Genomic DNA, 20,683 nt, shown 5'->3' with positions numbered 1-20,683 from the left:
CTGGGGACCTAGCTCAGTATAAGCCCTAGGTTCAGTGAAAAAAGCAGACTACAGAGAAGCATAAACAGGGGGAGCCCATCTATATAAAACTGTATCAACGCACAAAGAAATAACTAGAATGCTGGGCATGTGGAGCACACCTGTGTCCCAGCATTCAGGAGGCTGAGGCAGGAGGAATTTGAGTTTGAGGCCAGCCTGAACAACGACATAATGAGACCCTGTCTCAAGAAAGAAAACAAAAACAAGGAACCAAAAAGAAATAAAGAAATAGCTAGAACAGATAAACATGTGTGTTCCTTGTGTTTTGCTATGTGACACCTTGGGCCACTTGGAAGTCGGCCAGCTAAAGGGCCATCCTCTGACACAGGCCTATGTTGATCTCCAGAGCCAGGAGCCAAGATAAAATTCTGTTTTTAAATTTTCTTTTTTTTCCCCCAATCCCTGGTACCAAAAAAAAAAATTCCTTTTTTCTTTTTCGTGTCCTATGGGGGATGGAATCCAGGGCCTCAGGCATGCTATGATGCTATGCAAGCACTCTACAACACCCCTTCCCCTAAATCTCTTTTCTTATGGAAAAAAAGAGGGAAAGGGGGAGAAAGAACTGGGTGTGATAGTGGCCTATAATCCCAGCTATTTGGGAAGCTGAGATAAAAGAATTGCAAATTGGAAGCCAGCCTGGGCCATTTATTGAGGCCCTGTTTTAAAGTAAAATGAAAGTGTTGGGGATGCAAGTTTTATCTCTGGTATGAGATTTTTACTTTCTTTGTTTTGTGCTTTTTTTGTTACAGGTTTTAAAATGAGAATGTATCATTTCTTGCAAACAATTAAGATATTTCAAAATAAATGTATGCCCTTTTAAAAAAATTTTTTTAGATAAGGTCTCGGTACATAGTTCAGGCAGGCCTCAAACTTGCAGCGATCCTCCTGCTTCAACCTCCCAAGTGCTGGGATTACAGGAGTGAAGCCACCACACCAACTCCCTTTAAAATTTTCACATAAAAGCATTCACATGTTTTTGTCTTTTAAAAATAGATCAAAGCTGGGCTACATAATCCACACCTGTAATCCCAGTACTTGGGAGGCTGAGGCAGAAGGATCCATATGAGTTCAAGGCCAGTCTGGGCTACATAGTGAGATCCTATCTCAAAAGGCAAGAATTACCTAGCAAGAACCTGTCTCAAGGGGAAAAAAAAAGAAATACCTATCATAGCTTTCCACAAGAGCCCACGCGTTTCCCAGATTCAGTGTATGTTTTCATCCTTGGTCTTACACTCTTTTTCTATTTGCTCAGCCTAAACTCACTGCAGAGCCAGTTTCTCTCCCACCCGTTGCTTTTACTTTGTCAAATAAACTTTGCCACTGCTTAAAAAAAAAGTTCAATTAGCCAGATATGGTGGTGCATTCCTATAATCCCAATACTCAGGAGGCTGAGGGACCAGGAATAACAAGTTGTTTCTTGTTGTTGTTGTTTTGTTTTGTACCAGGGATCGAACTCAGGACATTGCACTTGCCAGGCAGGCGGTGGCACCACTGAGCTAAATCCCTGGCCCAGGAATAACAAGTTTTGAGGTCAGTCTGGGCTACATAGTGAGTTCTGTCAAGAAAGAAAGAGAGAAGAGAGGAGAGGAGGGGAGGGGAGGGGAGGAGAGAGAAGAGTAATAAAATCGTACTTTCTAGCCAGGTTTGCTGGGCAGGTTAGGACATGCCCGTAATCCCAGAACTTGGAAAGTTGAGCCAGGGAGATCTTGAGTTTAAGGCCAGTCTAGGGTACATACCAAGTTCAAGGCTAGCCTAGACTACACAGCAAGAACTTAACTTAAAAAAAATTTATATAGATAGATAGATAGATAGATAGATAGATAGATAGATAGATATAGATATAGATATAGATATCTCCTAGGAAAATATCTTTCTGGAAGTAAATCCAATAATTTTCCCCTAATTTATACTTTGGAGAGACACACATGGTGAATGTAAGAAATGAGAAGCTAGACTACCTAGGAAGGGTACCAATGCAACAGAAGGATTTCTTTAAGGTGGTTACATCAGTTAACCATCTTATATATGTGAGCACCTACAGGACTGGCCCTGGAGGTAAGAGACCAATGACAGATCCCCACTCTGGAGGAGCTAGTGTCTTGGGGAAGACAGCTCACAGAGGCCTCATCATTGGAAGATGATGACGCTATCAGTGCTTGCCTTGTGCTGGCATCTCCTCTAAACCAGCCACCCACACAGCGAGGCACTCAAAACCCATTTACAGACAAGTGCACTACTCTGGAAGGCAAATTAACACAGCCTCAGTAATGTGGCAGAGTTGGGAATCGCAAGCTGGTGAGTGTGACCAACAGGTGACTTTCCTATAATCCCAGGGTTAAGGGCAAAAATTAATTTATTTTGGAAAAAGACAATCAGTCATACATATTGCTTCCAAGTTGGTTTAACATTACTTGAAACATGCAATTCAAATACATTCACAAATCTAATTTTTTTTCTCTTCTGGATTTTCTCCAGCTGGAATAAATTCTTTGGCTTGTCATCCTCCCAACTATCGGACAATCAAATGCATATGGCTCAATAGAAAGACAGCCAATCTAGAAAATATTGAAAGCTAGCCTCTCCAGTAGGCGGCTCTTGTTCACCTTAAAACCACCCAAAACATTCAAATCTCTAGGATGTTCCACAACTATGATTGTAAAAGTCAAGGCAGCAGGCAGCAGCCTGTGTGGAAGGGAGTTATACTTAGTATTCCTTTAGGAGCTGTCTCATTGGATATCAAGAGATTCTGGTACAGAATGTTATGTTTTAAGGGCTTCTGGGCCCGGGGCAGAGAAAAGGGAGTGGGTGGTTTGCTGACAGTTCTTATAAATACCCCAGTATTTATTTCACGGCAGAAACAGAGAGAGAACACACAGAGCATGAGAGGAAAGAACACAGCTCAGCTCCGTTCGTCCCCTGGGCCCCAGACCAAGCCCTGTGCCTGTTCTGAGGGGTGGCCCCTGGAGTCAGCTGCAGCTCTGAGTCTGGGAAAGTCACCTGCCTGCCCGTGGCAGGAGGAAGGAAGGAAGGAACAGGGAACAATGAGTCCCTTGTAAAAGGCCAAGTTTTTCATGTTTTTTTAAAGTTTCTTTTCTAATGATGCTGTTCCTCTGATTAAAACATTTCAGTAGTTCTCTCCTGCCTTCAGGGTAAAGGCCAAAAGCCTCAATCGCACCAACAGGTTCTATGGTCCCTTGGTCCAAAGTCTGACCCTTCAGCCCCCTCTCTCCATCCTTTCCCGTTCTCTAAGATTCCTCACACACATCCACGTTCTGCCCACAAAGGCCTGGACGTGCTATTCCTTCCACCTCCAAAGCCTTTCCCTCCACGGACACGCAGTGAATTCTAGCTGTTCTTCATTCCTCACTTCCACAAGCTGAACTTCCGCATCCTTAGACAGGTGTTTCCTGATTCTTCAGACAAATCCTCCACCTTTTGCCAAATGCCCCCACAACCCTCTAGATTTGGCTTTTGTTACAGCTTCTCATGGTGTATTTGTGCGATTTTTAGTGCTGGAGATTGAAACCAGGCCCTTGCACATACTAGGTAAATGCTTTACAACCGAGCCACCCCCTCACGCCCCTTCGTATTTTTTTTTTTTTTTTGGTACCAGGGATTGAGTTCAGGACCTTGCAGGCAGCGGTGGCACCACTGAGCGAAATCCCCAGCCCTACCCCTTCCTATTTTTACATATTGAGACGGGGTCTCACCACGTTGCCCAGGCTGAGCTCAAACTTGTGATTCTCCTGCCTCAGCCTTCAGAGTAGCTGGACTTATACGTGTGTGTCACCATGCCCAGTTTATTTGTGTGATTATTCAGTTAGTTTCAGAACAAGGGATTCAACGAAGGGTCTTCACACTGAGTTACACCCCCAGCCCTTTGTTTTTTGTTTTTGAGACAGGGTCTTGCCAAGTTGCTAAAACCATGCCTGGGCTCAAACCATGCCTGACTAAATACTGTATTTAGTTTTCTTTTAATTTTTATTTTTTTTACAGGATTATTTTGTAATATTCACCCAAAAAATCAAATGCAGAGGAGTGCAAGAGATCTGTCCACACTGTATTTAGTTTTCAATTAAGGGAGCAAGAAGCTGGGTGTGGTGGCGCATGCTTGTAATCCCAGCTACTCAGGAAGCTAAATCGAGAGGATCGCAAATTCAAGGGGAATTTAGTGAGACCCTGTATCAACATAAAATTAAAAAGGGCTAGGAACTTGGCATGGTGGCATATGTGTATAGTCCCAGAACTCTGGAAGGTGGATGGAGGAGGATTGTAAATTCAGGCCCAATTGGGGCAATTTAGTGACTTAGTGAGACCATGTCTCAAAATTATAAATAAATAAATAGCACTGGGGATGTAGCTCAATGCCTAGTACCAAAAAGAAAAGAAAAAGGGCGGGGGGCATGTGATAGTTTGCCTAGCATGCATGAGATTCTATGGCAGGTGTGGTGGTACATGCCTGTACTTCCAGCACTCGGGAGGCTGAAACAGGAGGAGTACCATGAGTTAAAGGCCAGCCTGGGCTATATAGTAAGTTCAAGACCAGCCTAGACTACACAGCAAGACCCTGTCTCAAAAAAAAAAAAAAAAAAAAAAGGAAAGAAAAGAAATAGAAGATCTTCATGCTTTCACTCATCCTTAGTTCTTAGTCTGAATATACTGACCAATACAAGACCAATAGTCTGGAGAGTACAGAACACTAGTTCCTCAGCTTTGCTTCCCACAATTTCAGTTACCCATGGCTAACTGAGGTCTGAAGTATTAAATGGAAAATTCCAGAAATAAACAATTCATAGGTTTTACATTACTCGCTAATCTAAGCAGCATGATGAACTGCTTAATCCTTCCCGGAGACGAAGTATCTGTGCTATATACACTATCTGCTTGACATGTCCATGGCTCAATGATCCAGGACTACCTGAAACAAAAGGTTTCCCATATGTCAAAAGGTCAGTAGGAACCTAACACTATATCACTATCATGGGCATCATATCATCCACAGCATCACAAAAAGGCAAATGCAGGGCCAGGCATTTAGCTCAGTGGTTCTGCTCTCTGACCCGCAAGTGCAAGGTCTTGAGTTCAATCCCCGGTACCAAACAAAAAAAGGCAAATGCAAAAGGAGATTGAAGAGGCTATCAGAAAGTGGAAAGATAACACTTGTTCTTGGGTGGAAAGAACCAATATAGTGAAAATGGCCATACTTCCAAAATTCTTGTACAGATTTAATGCAATTTTATTTTATTTTATTTTTAATGCAATTTGAATTAAAATACCAATAGCAAGTGTCACAGAATTAGAGAAAATAATCCTAAAAATCATTTGGAGCCAGAAGAGACCGAGAATAGCAAAAGCAATTTGGGGAAACAAAGGCAAGGTAAGAAGTATCACCATCCCCAACTTGAAATTATACTATAAAACTAATGTGATGAAAACAGCATGGTATTGGCAAAAAAAAAAAAAAAAAAAAAAAAATAGACCAGAGGATCAATGGAATTGATTAGAAGATACAGAAACAACTCCAAACATACTCAGCTATCTTGTCTTTGGCAAAGGATACAAACACCTTCACTGGAAGAAAGATGGCCTCTTTAATAAATGGTGCTAGAAAAATTGGGTTTCCACATGTCAAAGATTAAAACTAGACCCATATCTCTTTCAAATCAAAATGTATCAAAGATCTAAATATTAAGACAGAAACACAAAATCTACTGGAAGATATATTGAACAGTACTGCTCTGGAATAAAAATATTCTCTTCTGCACAAAACATGAAGTTCTCAACAGGGCAACCTAAAACAGTCTACTTTCCCTGCTGCTTTCAAACCAGAAGATGGAGAGACCCTATAAGAGTAATGACGAACCTTTTAGAGACAAGTGTCCAAGCTGCAACCCAAAACCCACTTTTTTATTGCAAAGTGCCTACACTACAATTAAACCTGACTACTGAGTTAGGAAAAAGCAAGTCATACATTAAAGTCTTTTGTCTCAGGGGCTGGGGATTTAGTTTAGTGGTTCCGCTGCCTGCCTCACAAGTGTAAGGTCCTGAGTTTGATCCCCGGTACCAAAAAAACAAAACAAAACAAAACATTATGCTTTTGTCTCAAAAGAAAAACAACAGGCATGCCATAGGTTTGCCACCATTGCCTTATAACCATTACTGTTGCCAAACAGCACAATTTCTGGTGATTCCAGGCTCTTTGTGCCCATCCAAATTGGCCGGGATAGCTGATGAGCAGATAAAGGCTTTATTTAAAGTAAAAACAGGAAAGAGTGAAGAAAAGAGAAGATCAAGAAGAGATACATCCCATAAGCAAGTCGGACAACTACTGAAACAGGAACTGGAAGATCACAGTTGCAATGGAGTCAATGGCCGGCCACTCATATTTTGTACTCGTTCACATCTGGTCCATTGGAAGTTACTCTGCCCATGCATCCTGACCGTGACTGACAGGTCACATCCTGTTGTTCAGCCTCGGTTCTGGATCTTTGTGATTGACAGGTCATATCCTGCCTCTCAGCAAGCCTACGGTGCTCTGATCTAACTCAGTACTATTATTGTCTGGGCTGGAGTTTCTTTATAAATAGAATTCCTAAGTGCTCCCAAATAGGGCTGCTGTGAAGATGAAATTAGTTCGAACTCATGTTCAGGCCCTTTGCTCTCAATAGATTGTAGGCACAGTTGTTATCAGCTGAAGTTAAAGTGTTCTGAGTAAGAGAGATTCCGGTGGGCCGGGGATTTAGCTCAGTGGCGCCACCGCCCACCTCACAAGCTCAAGGTCCCGAGTTCAATCTCTGGTACCAAAATAAAAAAAAGAGAGAGAGAGTCTAGTGCAAGTTGCTTAATTTCTGTCAACCTCAAAGTCCTCATCTCTAAAATAGTGAAAAATAATTTTTTTCCTTCCTGGTAAGAACTGATAGCCTATTTTGCAGAAAGGGGTTATCGGAGTGCTTATCACATAGTAAGTTTCCCAAAACTGGTAGTGCTTCTTATTTTATCGTTAGTGGGTGCTACAACAACATTTGCTTCCTCATGAACAACCTCAAAAAATGGATTCCATGTAGTAGCACATGCTTGTAATCCCAGCGCTCAGAAGGCTGAGACAGAAAGATCATGAGTTGGAGGCTAGCCTAGGCTACATAGAAGACCCTGTCCCCATCTCAAAAGGGGGTGGGGACAGAGACAGAGACACACACAAATGCAGAGAGAGAGACAGGGTTTGAGGATGTGTGGATGGGGCCAATAATACTAACATCCTGAAGCTTTTATTTGCTTTTGTTGAGGGCTGTCAAACCAATCTGAAAGTCACATGGTCAGCCCCTTTGGTCAAACCTTCATTTCTGAGAGCCATTACTTCTCACTATGCCTAGAAGTTTCTGCTTCATGTGGTAAATCAGAATTTTACTAACAGGTATTGGTAATCTTCAACAGTAGAACTGGCATAGGCCGGCACCACAACCAGCTTCTGCCTTTCATAGTTTAGGCCTGTTTCCATAAAGCAGCAAGATTCCAAACAGAATCATATGTTTGTATGTGGAGGGTGGAGGGTAAAGGAAGGAGGAGGAGGGGAAATGATGTTTAATCTAATGTCAAAGTAAATCCAAGAGAGATAACACATGTGGTTGGATCTTGGGGCTGAAGCAAAGGACATAGCCATGACCAAAGTACATTACTGAAAAGTGACTAAAGAGATCCCTGTACTAGCAAAAAAGTTGTTACACAATAAGCATCCACAAACCTCACTACAAAATAAACAATAAGTGAGGCATATAGAACCCCAAATAGCCAAGACCAAAAGAGAACCTCTCAGTGCTGCATTGTACTCCCAGTACCAGAAGTCTGTCACAGAGACAAAATCGTAGAGCTATTAGAGAAAAGTGACGTATCACATATAAAGGTAAATCCATTGGGAATTACAGCAGACTTCTCAACACAAACTTTATTTTTTCCCCTTCCCATTTGAACATTTTCTTCCCCTTTCCAAATTCAAACTTTAAAGGCTAGTAGGCTTGGGTGAAGTGCTTCAAGCCCTAAAAGATAACAACTTCCAACCCCAAATAACATGTTCTGCAAAACTTTCCTTCAAAACTGACAGAGAAGGCCAGGGATTTAGCTCAGTGGTGCTGCCACCTGCCTCGAAAGGTCCAGAGTTCGATCCCTAGTACCAAAAGAAAACAAAAAAATGACAGAGAAATAAAGTATTTCTATGACAAGGAGCACCTCAAGAAATTCATGGCCACTAGACCAGCATTACAAAGAATTCTCGAGGATATTCTAGAAAGAGACAATGAAGCCAACAATGCCAATAAGTCACAAAGAATGATGACAGCTGGCAGAATGAGCACACAGTGGCACCCCAGTGCACAAACTTAATTTGTTCTGTGATTTTGGAAAAAATGGTCACATTTGTGTTTGTGTGGGAAAGATGGCCAGGGTCATATTTGTCACCTGATGCAGAGTTTGCAAAAAAAACCAAAATTTTGCCAAATGCTTCTGTTTGCAAATCAAATTGTTTGCAAATAAACATGTTCATGAACTGAAGTACCACAGTATAAGCAAAAGGGGGGGGGGATGAGGAAATAAGTGATAGGAAAATAATTCAATGACAGTCAATAACTTTCAGTAACTCTCAATGTGAATGGTCTCAATTCCCCAATTAAAAGACACAGATTGATAGAATGGATCAAGAGATAAAACCCAACAATATACAGTATGCAAGAAATACATTTACTCTTATAATAAATTTATATAGTAAAAATGAAAGAAAACCCATAGTCCATGCAATGAGAACCCCCCCAGAAAGAAGAGTAGCTATCCTAATCTCAGATGAAGTGAATTTCAAGCCAAGACTGATGAGAAGAGACAAAGAAGGTCACTACATATGGGTTAAGGGAACAATTCAACAGGAAGAGATAACAATTATAAACATATATACACCAAACACTGGCATGCCCAACTTCATAAAACAAACACTAATTAGGCATAAAAAATCAGATAAACAACAATAAACTGTATTGGGGAATGTTAATACTCCACTGTCAAAGACAGATCAACTGGACAAAAAAAAAAAATCAACAAAGAAATATCAGAGTCCTCTCTTGCCATTGTTCGAGACAGCCTGGCAGCACTTTCCCCCAGTAAAGCCCTGCCTCTGGTGAAAAACAAAAAATCAGAGTTGAAGCAAATCTTTGAACAAATGGGTTGAATAGATATCTACAGAATATTCTATCCAACAACAGTAGAATTCATATTCTTCTCAGGAGTACATGGGACTTTCTCAAAAATAGACCATATACCAGCACATAAAGCATGCAAAAGAATCACAACTATCCCATGCATATTATCATAGTTCAAAGAAACTAGAAATCAATGGCAAAAGAAGCCACAGAAAGTTTGCAAACACATGGAAATTAAACAATACCCATTTATTTGTTTACTTATTTTTTTGGTACTGGGGATTGAGCTCAGGACCTTGTGCTTGTGAGGCAGGGGGTGGTACCACTGAGCTAAATCCCTGGCCCTACAATACCCTTTTAAATAATCAGTGAGTCAGGGAAGAAATTAGACAGTTCCTACAATCAAACAATAATGCCAGTACAACATACCAGAACCTGTGAGACACAATGAATGCAGTCCCAAGAGGGAAGTTTAGGGCCAGGGATTTAGCTCAGTGGTTCCCACCACCTGCCTTGAAAGTGCAAGGACCCCAGTTCAATCCCCAGTACCAAAAAAAAAAAAAGAGGGAAGTTTATAGTGGTGAATACCCTTGTCAGAAAAAATAGCACAAGCTCAAGTAAATAACCTAATGATGCACCTCAAGGTTCTAGAAAAACAAAAACAATCCACATCCAAAGTTAGTATGAGGAAGAGAATTGTAAAGATCAAAGCAGAAATTAATGAAATTGAGTAAAAAAAATAAAGAATAAATGAATCGAAGAGGTGATTCTTGTTTTTGTTTTTCCCCAGTACTAGGGATCGAACTCAGGACCTTGCACTTATAAGGCAGGTGCAGCATCACTGAGCTAAATCTCTGGCCCTGAAGAGGTGATTCTTTAAAACTAATAAGCAAAAGGGCCAGGGTTTTAGCTTAGTGGTTATGCCACCTATCTTGAAACCACAAGAACCCGAGTTGGATCCCCAGTACCAAAAATAAAATAAAATAAAAATTAAAAAAAGAATAAGCAAAATGGACAAACCCTTAGCCAATCTTTCCAAAAGATGGAAAGACCCAAATCCATGCAATTAGAAATGAAAAATGAAATCACACTGGATTCAGCTGAAATCCAGAAGATCATTGGCAACTACTTTAAGAATCTGTACTCTAGGGCCGGTGATTTAGCTCAGTGGTTTCGCCGCCTGCTGTGCAAGTGCAATGACCTGAGTTCAATCTCCGGTACCAAAAAAAAAAAGAATCTGTCGTCTAATAAAATGAAACATTCAGAAGAAATGGATAAATTCCTAGATACACATGAAATACCAAAGCTGAAACAAGAAGATATAAAAATCCTGAATAATCCAATATCAATGAGTAAGTAAAGCCTAGTGTTGTAGTCACTTTTCTTATTGCTGAGACAAAATATCCCAAAGTTAAAGGAGGAAAGATTTATTTCAGCTCATAGTTTGTAGAGGTTTCAGTCCATAGTTGGCTGGCTCCAAAGCGGTGTTATGGCAGAGGGACATGGCAGAGGAGAAACAGGCCATGGCAGGCAAAAGGCAGCCTCCCCTCCCTTTTATCCCTTCCAGGCTACCCGCACTTTGGGTGGTGTCACCCACACTCAGAATGAGCCTTCCCATTATCCACACCCAGAACTATGCCAAAGCAATCACTGAACTAGTTTAGTAATCACACACTCTTAATCTCAGCATCATACACTTAAACCCAGCATCACGCACCTCGGATCCCACCACCTCTGAAAAGCCCCACTTATGACCACATGAGGGTTTAGCGGGGACAGTAGACACTGCCACAACACCCAGGTACCAATGGATTCATTGCCAAATTCTACAAGAACTTTAGAGGAAGGGCCAGGGATTTAGCTCGGTGGTTTTGCCGCCTGCTGCGCAAGCTCAAGGACCTGAGTTCGATCCCCAGTACCAAAAAAAAAAGAACTTTAGAGGAGATCTAACACCAGTACCCCTCAAACTCTTTTGTGAAATCAAAAAGGAAGAAGCACCCCCAAAGTCATTCATGAAAGCAAGCACTGGAAGGAAGGAGGAAGGAGGAGAGAGGAAAGGGACCTAGAATTGATGTATTCCGTACATGCACCAACTCCCCACAATGAATGTAATCATTAGGTACCACAAATGTACAATAAAAAAAGTTTGAAAGAAAAAAAATAGAAAATGGGGGTGCCAAAGGGGATCCCTGGCTGGATGTGTGGTGCACACTTGTAATCCTAGTACGCAGGAAGTTGAGGCAGGAGAGGAGGCTATTGAGTTGGATATCAGTTGAGCAATTTAGTGAGATCCATTACAAAATAAAAAATAACACCTGGGGAGATTGAGGCAGGATGATCACAAGTTCAACCCCAGCAAAACCCTATGTCAAAGTGAAAAATAAGAAAGACTTGGTATATAGCCAGGTGCCGTGGTGCCTGCCTGTAATCCCAGCACCCAGGAGGCTGAGACAGGAGGATCAGTGCGAGTTGGAGACCAGCCAGCCTCGTCTAGATAGTGAGTTCAAGGCCAGTCTGAACTACATAGTGAGACCCTGTCTCAAAGAAAAAAAAAAAGACAGCATATAGCTCAGTGCTAAGGCCTTGGGTCCAATCCCCAATAGTGCAAAATAAATAGTGCTGGGAATGTACCTCAGCACTCTCTGGGTTCAATCCCTAGTAACATACACACGTGTGTGCACACACATACACAATATTTACCCTGATATTTACCAAATACTCACTGTTTGGAGACTTCTTTTAAGATGGGGTCTTTGTACGTAGCCTAAGATGGCCTCTAACTTGCTATGTAGGCAGGCTGTCTTCAAACTCTCCATTCTCCTGCCTCAGCCTCCCTAGTGCTGGGATTACAGGCCTATACCACTACACTCTGCTCTTTCTTTCTTCTTCCTTCTTTCATTATTTTAAAAAATTAATTTGTTTTATTGTTTTTGAATCAGTCTTACTATGTTTCCCAGACTGATCTTGAACTTCTGGGCTCAAGTGATCCCCTTGCCTCAGCCTCCTGAGTAGGTGGGACTACAGGCATACACTATCACACCTAATTTATTTATTTTTTAAAAATGAATATTCCTAGGCCCCGGGATTTAGCTCAGTGGTTCTGCTGCCTGGCTGGAAAGCGAAAGGTCCCGAGTTTGATCCCCAGTACAAAAAAAAAAAAAAAAAAAAAAGATTAAAAATGAATATTCCTTTTCTTGTTTGATTTTTTTTTTTTTTTTTTTTGGTACCAGAGATCTAATTCGGGTCCTTGCGCTTGCACAGCAGGCGGCGAAACCACTGAGCTAAATCCCTGGCACTGTTTGTTTGACTTTTAATTCAAAGTAACTCATGTACATGGTTAACATACTGTTTTGTTTGGTTGTTTTCTGTTTTGTGAGACAGGGTGTTGCTGTATAGCTGAGGCTGGCCTGAAACTCACAACTCTTAGCCTCCTGAGTACTGGGATTACAGGCATGCACCATAATGCCTAGCTCTTCACATGGTTTTAAAAAATATTATTATTCTAAAATAATTCAAAATGAGCTGGGCATGGTGACCCACACCTATAATCCCAGCACCCAGAAGACTAAGGCAGGATAATCCCCTTGAGTTAGCTCTTCCCCTGCACTGCACAGTGAGTTCAAGGCCAGCCTCAACTCCATAGAGACCCTGTCTCAAATAAACAACAACAAAAAACTCAACATGGGGCCGGAGATTTAGCTCAGTGGTTCCACTGCCTGCCCCACAAGCGCAAGGACCCGAGTTCAATCCCCTGTACCAAAAAACCCCCAAAAAACAAAACAAAACTCAACATGATCTATCAAAACAAAATGGCAAAATGAAGTTGTAGTTAATCACGATCAAATTTTAAGTCAAAGAAATTTTTTTTTGTTTTTTTTTTTGAGGCAGGGTCTCCCTTTGTAGTTCAGGCTGGTCCTGAACTCATTATGTAGATCAGGCTGGCCTCGAACTCAAGGAGATCCTCCTGCCTCAGCCTCCCAAGTGCTGGGATCACAGGTGTGCGCCACCACACCCGGCTTTCAAAGACATCTAAATAAAGGCAGATGTCTTATTAGAATTTTGGAGTTTCATGATCTTCTTAAATAGTTTTACCAAATTGTTTATGGCCGGCATGGTGGCACATAACCTATAACCCCAGCTACTTGGATTTTTTTTTTTTTTTTTGGTAATGGGGATTGAACTCAGGACCTTGTGCTTCCTTGCGAGGCAGGTGGCCGCGGCACCATTTAGCTAAATCCCAGGCCCCACCCGAGCTACTTGGGAAGCGGAGACAAGAGAAAATTGCAGCCCAGCCTGAATGATTTAGCAAGAACCTGGTCTCAAAATAAAATGTAAACAGACCTGAGGATGTAGCTCAGTAGTAGGAAAAAGGAAAAAAACCCCACTCAACCAAAAAACTGCTTAGTCTTTGCTGTTAGTGTTCATCTTTTTACCAATGAGATTCCAGGCTTTGCTGCTTGTATATAATATTTAGATCTCTAAACATAACAAGGTTAAGAGTAAAATGAGTTAATATTACAAAAATCTGCCTTAGCCACTCTGCACCATTACTGAGCACTGCTAATTTGTGAGGATCTTCAGAACCATGAATTGGAACAAAAGAGAAGCAAGAAAAGGCTGTTTGGCTCTCTGGGAAACAATACTTTGTTATGCAAGAATCTTTCACATTCATGCTAAGCAGGAAGATTTGACAAGTTAATTAATTTGTCTTTTCTCTTACCTAAGCACTTCTGTCATTCAAATCTTTTCTGCACTCCAAAACTGAGAGTCTGGCACCAAAAAATTAGCATTCTGACTAGGTGCCTTTTGTTTTGAGGATCTAGGGCAGGAGATGTGAGGAAGTGCTTCTCCCCGGAGCTTGAAGACGCTTAGGCAGAGGGTGAATGTCTGGTTTACATGGTTGCCTGTCTATCTCCAACTGATGCCAGGCGACAGACACCCCAGCGCCCACCTTTTCGTGTTTATGACACTAGGGACTCTATCTAAACTCTGTCTCACAGGAGGGGCTCTTCTTGGTCTACCTTAGGGGAGATACTATTTTAAAATGTAATTGGACAGAAGACTATTCTTTTTATGTTTTTTATTAAGAGACAGATTGCTGTGTGTTCTTGCCTAGCCCCTAACTCCTGGGCTCAACTGATCTTCCTGCCTCAGCCTCACAAGTAGCTAGGACTAGAAGTATGCGCATTAAAAGCACTTCAGTGGGCTAGGGATTGTGGCACACACCTGTAGTCCCAGCATTGTGGGAGGCTGAGGCAGGAGAATAATGAATTCAAGCCTAGCCTGGGCACCTTATTGAAACCCCGTCTCAAAAATAAATTTTTTTTAAAAGATTTTTTAGTCTTTTTTTTTTTGGTACCAGGGATCGAACTCGGGTCCTTGCGGTTGCAAGGCAGGTGGCAAAACCACTGAGCTAAATCCCCAGGCCCCCTCCTCCCCCCCAAAAAAGATTTTTTAAATGGGGTAGAGATGAAGCTCATGTTAGAGTACCCCTGGGTTCAATCCCTAGCAATAAGAAGTCTCTTCGTCTCTCTCTCTTCTAGTACTAGCTAGTGATTAAATCCTTTGCACTGAGCTACATCCCCAACCCTTTTTATTTTGAGACAATGTCTTGCTAAGTTGCCCAGACTGGTCTAGAATTCACGATCCTCCTGCTTCAGCCTTCCAGAGTGCTAGGGTTACTGGTGTGTAAAGAGTGTGCCACTCTTTAAAAATAAAAAGGTGGGGATATATAGCTCAGTGGTACAGCTAGATTCAACCCATAGTACCACGTGAATAAATGAAAAAAAAAAAATACAAAAGCACTATAGTGAACCAGGTGTAGCAGTCGTGCACACCTGCAATCTCAACACTCAGGAGGCTTAGGCAGGAGGGATCAGGCATTTGAGTCTAGCCTGGATTACATACCTAGTTCAAGATTGGCCTGGATAGCCTGTCATGGTGGCACATGCCTGTAATCCCAGCACTCAGGAGGCTGAATCAGGAGGATTGCCTCAAATTCAAGACTAGCCTGGGCTACATAGTGAGTTCAGAGCCAGCCTGAACTACAAAGCGAGAGCCTGTCTCAAAAAAAAAAGATTAGCCTGGACTACATAGCAAGACCTGTCTCAAAAATAACAACAACAGGGCCTGGGATTTAGCTCAGTGGTTTTGCCGCCTGTTGCGCAGGCTCAAGGACCTGAGTTAAATCCCCGGTACCAAAACAACAACAACAACAACAAACATTACAATATTCTTATAATCAAAACTGAGCTATAAGGCTGTGAAGCCAGGCATGGTGGTACATACCTGTAGTCCCAGCACTTGAGAGGCTGAGGCAGGAGGATTGCTGTGAGTTCAAGGCCAGCATAGGTTACACCATGAGTTCGAGGCCAACCTGAACTGCATAGTGAGACCCTGTCTCAAAAAAAAAAAAAAAAGTGTGATATATGGCACTGCCTGTGCCCCAGACAGGTAACAATGATAGTTAACAAGTGAAATAGAAAGAGAAAAATTAGGGCTGGGGATGTAGCTCAGTGGTAGAACTCTTATGTCGAATGTGCTAGGCCTTGGGATTAAGCCCCAGCACTGGAAAAAAAAACAAGAGAGAGAAAGAGTGAGAAAAATCAATATGATATGATGCCCATTAGTTCACACTATACTCAGCAATTGAATGAGAGGCAATGGGGACCTTACCATGTGAGCTATGAACAATAAAACTCAAAGAGCACATAGGAGAATATCTTCACAGCCATGAGTTAACTAGAGTTTTCTAACAAGATACAAATGCATTAAAGATAACAGAAATTATTGATATATCAGGGTTTTAAAAAATACGAACTTCTGCTCATCAAAGAAAACTATTAAGAAAGTGAGGTAGGGTGGTGGGGCACTCCTGTAATCCCAACACTCTGGGAACCTGAGGCAGGAGGATTGTGAGTTTAAACCCAGCCTGGACAACTTAGTGACTTAATGAGAGCTTATCTCAAGATAAATAAATATTTTTAGATTGGTTTTTTTTTTGGTACCAGGGATCGACTGAACTTGGGACCTTGCACTTGCAAGGCAGGCGCTGGAACCACTGAGCTAAATCCCCAGCCCAAATAAATATTTTTAAAAGGTGCAAGGGCTGTACTTAATTGCAAAGGCTCTGGATTCAATCCCTAGCACTGAAGGAAAAAAAAACTACCACAATGTTTACTTTGGCAGCACTTATACAGAAAAGAATAGCATTATACAGAAAACTTTTGCATAACGATGACATGAAATTCATGAAGTGTTCCATATTTTTATAAAGATGTTGATCTCATAGAAGTTGAAAGTCAAATGGTAACTGCCAGAGTTTGGGGAGAGTGGGGGGAGGGAGTGATTGGGAAGGGTTGGTCAATGGGTATTAAGTTCCAATTAGTGAGAAGTTAGCAGTTCTGGTGTGCCTTGCATGGTAGGGTGACTCTAGATGAGAATCATGGACTGCACATTTCAGAAAGCTAGAAGAAAGATGTCTGGACCATAAGGAAATGAGAAAAGTTTGAGATTGATACTAATACATCTGATCTGATTTAAGCATTATACAAAGTATATATGAATTAAAAAATTTTGGCACTCTGTTAATATGTTTGTTTTTAATTTTTTTTAATCAAAGATAAAAATATAAATTTTTAAAAAATCCACCACGAATCACTAAATACAGCCTTTCTGAGATTTGGTGTCCAGATACTGGAATATAGCAACATGAGGAAGAGAAAGAGGGAAGTGGGTACCTGGGATCTAGCAGGGGTCTGAAGTGAGAATTGAAGCCCACGGAGAGAGCAAAGAGAGAGACTTCAACAAAGAAGAGGAAGGTGGCAAGTGGCAGTTTCTCCTGGAGCCTGCTACTGTGACTACTGGTGACCTCAGAGACCTCCACAGAGAAACACATCAGTGGAACAGAACAGTGGATGCAGTGGGCTCCAGTGGCTGGTGAGTTATTCGGGTTCAGATGTTCCCAAGGAGAGAGTGATTGGTCAGTAGGCATCTTGGAGAGGGACCAACTGAGCTTGGAACTCAGAGCAGCTGCAGGCTGGCTCCATGTGGATGAGGGAAAATTGAGATCAGGTTGGCAGGAGGTCAAGGAGCCAAGTACAAACAGGCAGGAGGCATACAGGGTGTTGCAGGCTGAACAAATTGGGCTCCAGTCTCAGCCAGAAACCAGCCTGATCTTCAGAACTAAAGATGCAGGCTTACTAAGATTATTTACTACCCCCTTTTCTCCTCTTATTTTCTTCTTCTTTTCTTGTTTTTGTTCTGTTTTGTTTTCTTTCTTGATTGTATTTATTTATTTATTTTTGGTACCAGGAATTGAACTCAGGACCTTGCACTTGTCGGCAGGTGGCAGCACCACTGAGCTAAATCCCCAGCTTTCTTGTTTTTGTTTTTTTTTGGTTTTTGCTACTGGAAATCGAACTCGGGACCTTGCACTTGCTAGGCAGGTCCCAGAACCACTGAGCTAAATCTCTGGCCCTCTTGTTTTTATGTAAGTGTCAACATTGTTTTGAGGTTTTTTTGTTGTTGTTATTCTGTTCTGTTCTTTTTATTTCTTCCTTCTCTTTCCCTTGTGTCTTCTTCATCAGTTTCCCAAACTTTGAATAGTCTTCCATTGTTCTCCAGCCTCACTTCTAATCTCTTCCTCTTCTATTTTTTTATTTTTTCCCCTAACTTCTTTTTTTTTTTTGGTACCAGGGATCGAACTCCAACCTTGCACTTGCAGGTGGAACCACTGAGCTAAATCCCCGGCCCCTCCCCTAACCTCTTTTAAATTTTCTCCCCTGAGGGTAAAATTGCTATACTGAAGGCATACGTGCTTTATACAAGTTTCTGGTTTGTTTACTTATGATCCCAGCATTTAGGAGGCTGAGTCAGGAAATCACAAGTTCCAGGCCAGCCTGGGTAACTTATCCAGACTCTGTCTCAAAAGAAAATGTTATTTATTTTTTATTTTAAAATATTTTATTAGTACATTTTTGAGGTACATAATGATTACATTTATCACAGGAGTTGGTACATTACACATCTTTTTACGCCCCTTTCCTCTTCCCTCCCTCCCAAAAGAAAAATTTAAAACAAGGGCTGGGGGTATAGCACAATGGTGACTGCATCTCACCTGCGTACAAGGCTCTGGGCTCCATCCCTAGCAACACAAAACAAAAGCAAAACAAAAAATTGTGGTTTAGGAGGTATATCACTGTACTATACTGAACCCTTTTCATTTTTTCCTTTTCTTTCTTTCTTTTTTGTTACTGGAAATTAAACCCAGAGCCCTTGCCCTGAGCTACATCCCCAATCCTTTAGTCCTGTTTGTTTGTTTGTTTGTTTTTAAAATTCAGGCTGGTCTTAGGGCTGGGGATTTAGCTCAGTGGTTCTGCCGCCTGCCTCAAAAGCACAAGGACCCAAGTTTGATCCCTGGTACCAAAAAAAAAAAAAAGGACCAAGAAGGGCTGGGGTGTAACTCAGTGGTGCCCCACCTGCCTTGCAAGAGAAAGGTCCCAAGTTCGATCCCCGGTAACAACAACAACAAAAAAGACCATAAATTCAGGCTGGTCTCAACTCACTCTATTGCCCAGGCTGGCCTGGAATTTATAATCCTCCTGCCTCAGCCTTCTGAGTGGAATGACTACAGGTTTGTACCACCATGCTAGCCTTCTTTGTTTTTTTACCCAAAGTACTCACTGATATATAAACCTATGTCATAAGTTAGAACACATTGATCTGAGCTTTGATTTTAGACATTAAAATCTCAGTAGCAGAATGATCAGCCAATCAGCAACTGAGATTTCTCTTATAAGTGGACCCTAAACTAGAAAACTTGTTTTCTGAGAAAAGACTTTTTTCCTAACTTGTGCAATTACATATATGGGTGCTTTTATACAATTATGAAATTAGAATCCTTCATAGATTTATTTTAAACAATTATCTGAGCAGGTGTGGTGGTGCATGCCTGTAATCCCAGTACTCAGGAGGCTGAGGCAGGAGGAGTGCTAAGGGTTCCCAGCCAGCCTGGGCTACATAGTGAGTTCAAGGTCAGCCTGAGCTACATAGTGAGATTCTGTTTTTTAAAAAAAAATTATCTGGCACTTATGAGAGAAAAATTTGTGAAATACAGATTGTTCCAGAAAATCTAGGTCATACCAAAATTTAGTTCTTTGGAAATCTGACTTGTTTATATAATTTTCAAGTTGCTCAAAGCAATAGATACTCATGTACAATTTTAGAAAAGCAGCAAACCATGTAGCCAGAATTCATAAAAAGCATGGTTCATCTCTTTTACTTCCATTGTACTGTTTTGCAAACGGTAGGTAAGCTGGCAAAACAAGAATATGTGTTAGTATTTAAAACAAAACAAAAAAGGCCTAAAGGCCGGTCTGGGCTACTTATGGAGTTCAAGGCCAGACTAGCCTACAAAGCGAGACCCTGTTTCCAAAACAAAACATTAAAAAGAAAAAAAAATTAAAACAGGGCCAGGAGGGGAGTATAGCTGAGTGGTAGAGCCCTTGCCTAGCATGCTCCAGGCCCTGGATTTCATCCTCAGCTCCAATGAATGAAGGAAGGAAGGAAGGAAGAGGAGAGCAATGGGGGAGAAAATGTCCTCTCTCTTTCTAAGGGCAGTTCTTAGCCAGATACACATAGGCCCATTCACATTAAATATGGGAGATTCTTCTTTTAAAAAAAAACACAACAACAGCTAGAGGCTGGGCGTGGTTGTACATGTCTGCTACCCCAGCACTCTGGAGAGCCAAGCCAGGAAGATGGCAATGCAGGTCCAGCCTGTGCCATTTAGTGACTCAGCAAGACCTTCTCTCAAAATAAAAAATAGGGCTGGGGAGGTAACTCAGTATGAATGCCCCTGGCTCAGTGTCCAGTATTGTCAATCAATCAATAACTGAATAAGAGAAAAATAAAAAGGGTTGGGGGTGCCTCTTTGTGTGAAGACCTTGGGTTCAAGCCCCAGTACCACAAAATAAAAGGGCTGGGATGTGGCCCAGTGTTAGAACATTTGCTTAGGATGCCCAAGCTCCTGGGATTATGCTCCAGAATTGCAAAACAAAACAAAACCAAAACAAATTTTGAAAACACAGATAAAAATATAAAAGAATAAAATGTGTTATAGCATTAATGGTATTTGCATCATGATTAAGATTTATACTGAAAATGACAATTGAATTGCATAACTACTTGAAGAGTAGAAAAGGGGATTTTATGTCTCTCCACCCTTAGAAAGGTTTTAGTTAAGAATTATTTATTTATTTATTTTGCAGTACCAGGGATCAAACTCAGGACCTTGCACTTTCGAAGGAGGCGCGGTGCCAGAGCTAAATCCCCAGCCTGAGAATTTATTATAGTGAATGTCCAGTAACTTAGGCCAACTGCATTGGCCCAAGTAACTCCATTTAGGCACTGATGTCACTATTTTATTTTATTTTTTTTTGTACGGGGGATTGAACTCGGAACCTTGA

At 41.4% G+C, this 20,683-nt stretch overlaps 1 protein-coding gene and 1 pseudogene across 1 annotated transcript in view; both read right to left on the bottom strand.

The window, feature by feature from the left end:
* Pp2d1 (protein phosphatase 2C like domain containing 1) overlaps positions 1 to 20,683 on the bottom strand; it is a 60,179-nt gene that overhangs the window by 30,028 nt on the left and 9,468 nt on the right.
* On the bottom strand, positions 13,095 to 13,232 carry LOC147826443 (signal recognition particle RNA; annotated as a pseudogene).

The sequence above is a fragment of the Heterocephalus glaber genome, unplaced genomic scaffold, assembly GCF_053883595.1.
Source record: "Heterocephalus glaber isolate CG9 unplaced genomic scaffold, H.glaber_assembly_v1.0 deba00001472, whole genome shotgun sequence".
Classification (NCBI taxonomy): Eukaryota; Metazoa; Chordata; class Mammalia; order Rodentia; family Bathyergidae; genus Heterocephalus; species Heterocephalus glaber.
Note: the sequence above shows the minus strand (reverse complement) of the source record. Positions and strands in the feature narration are given on the sequence as shown.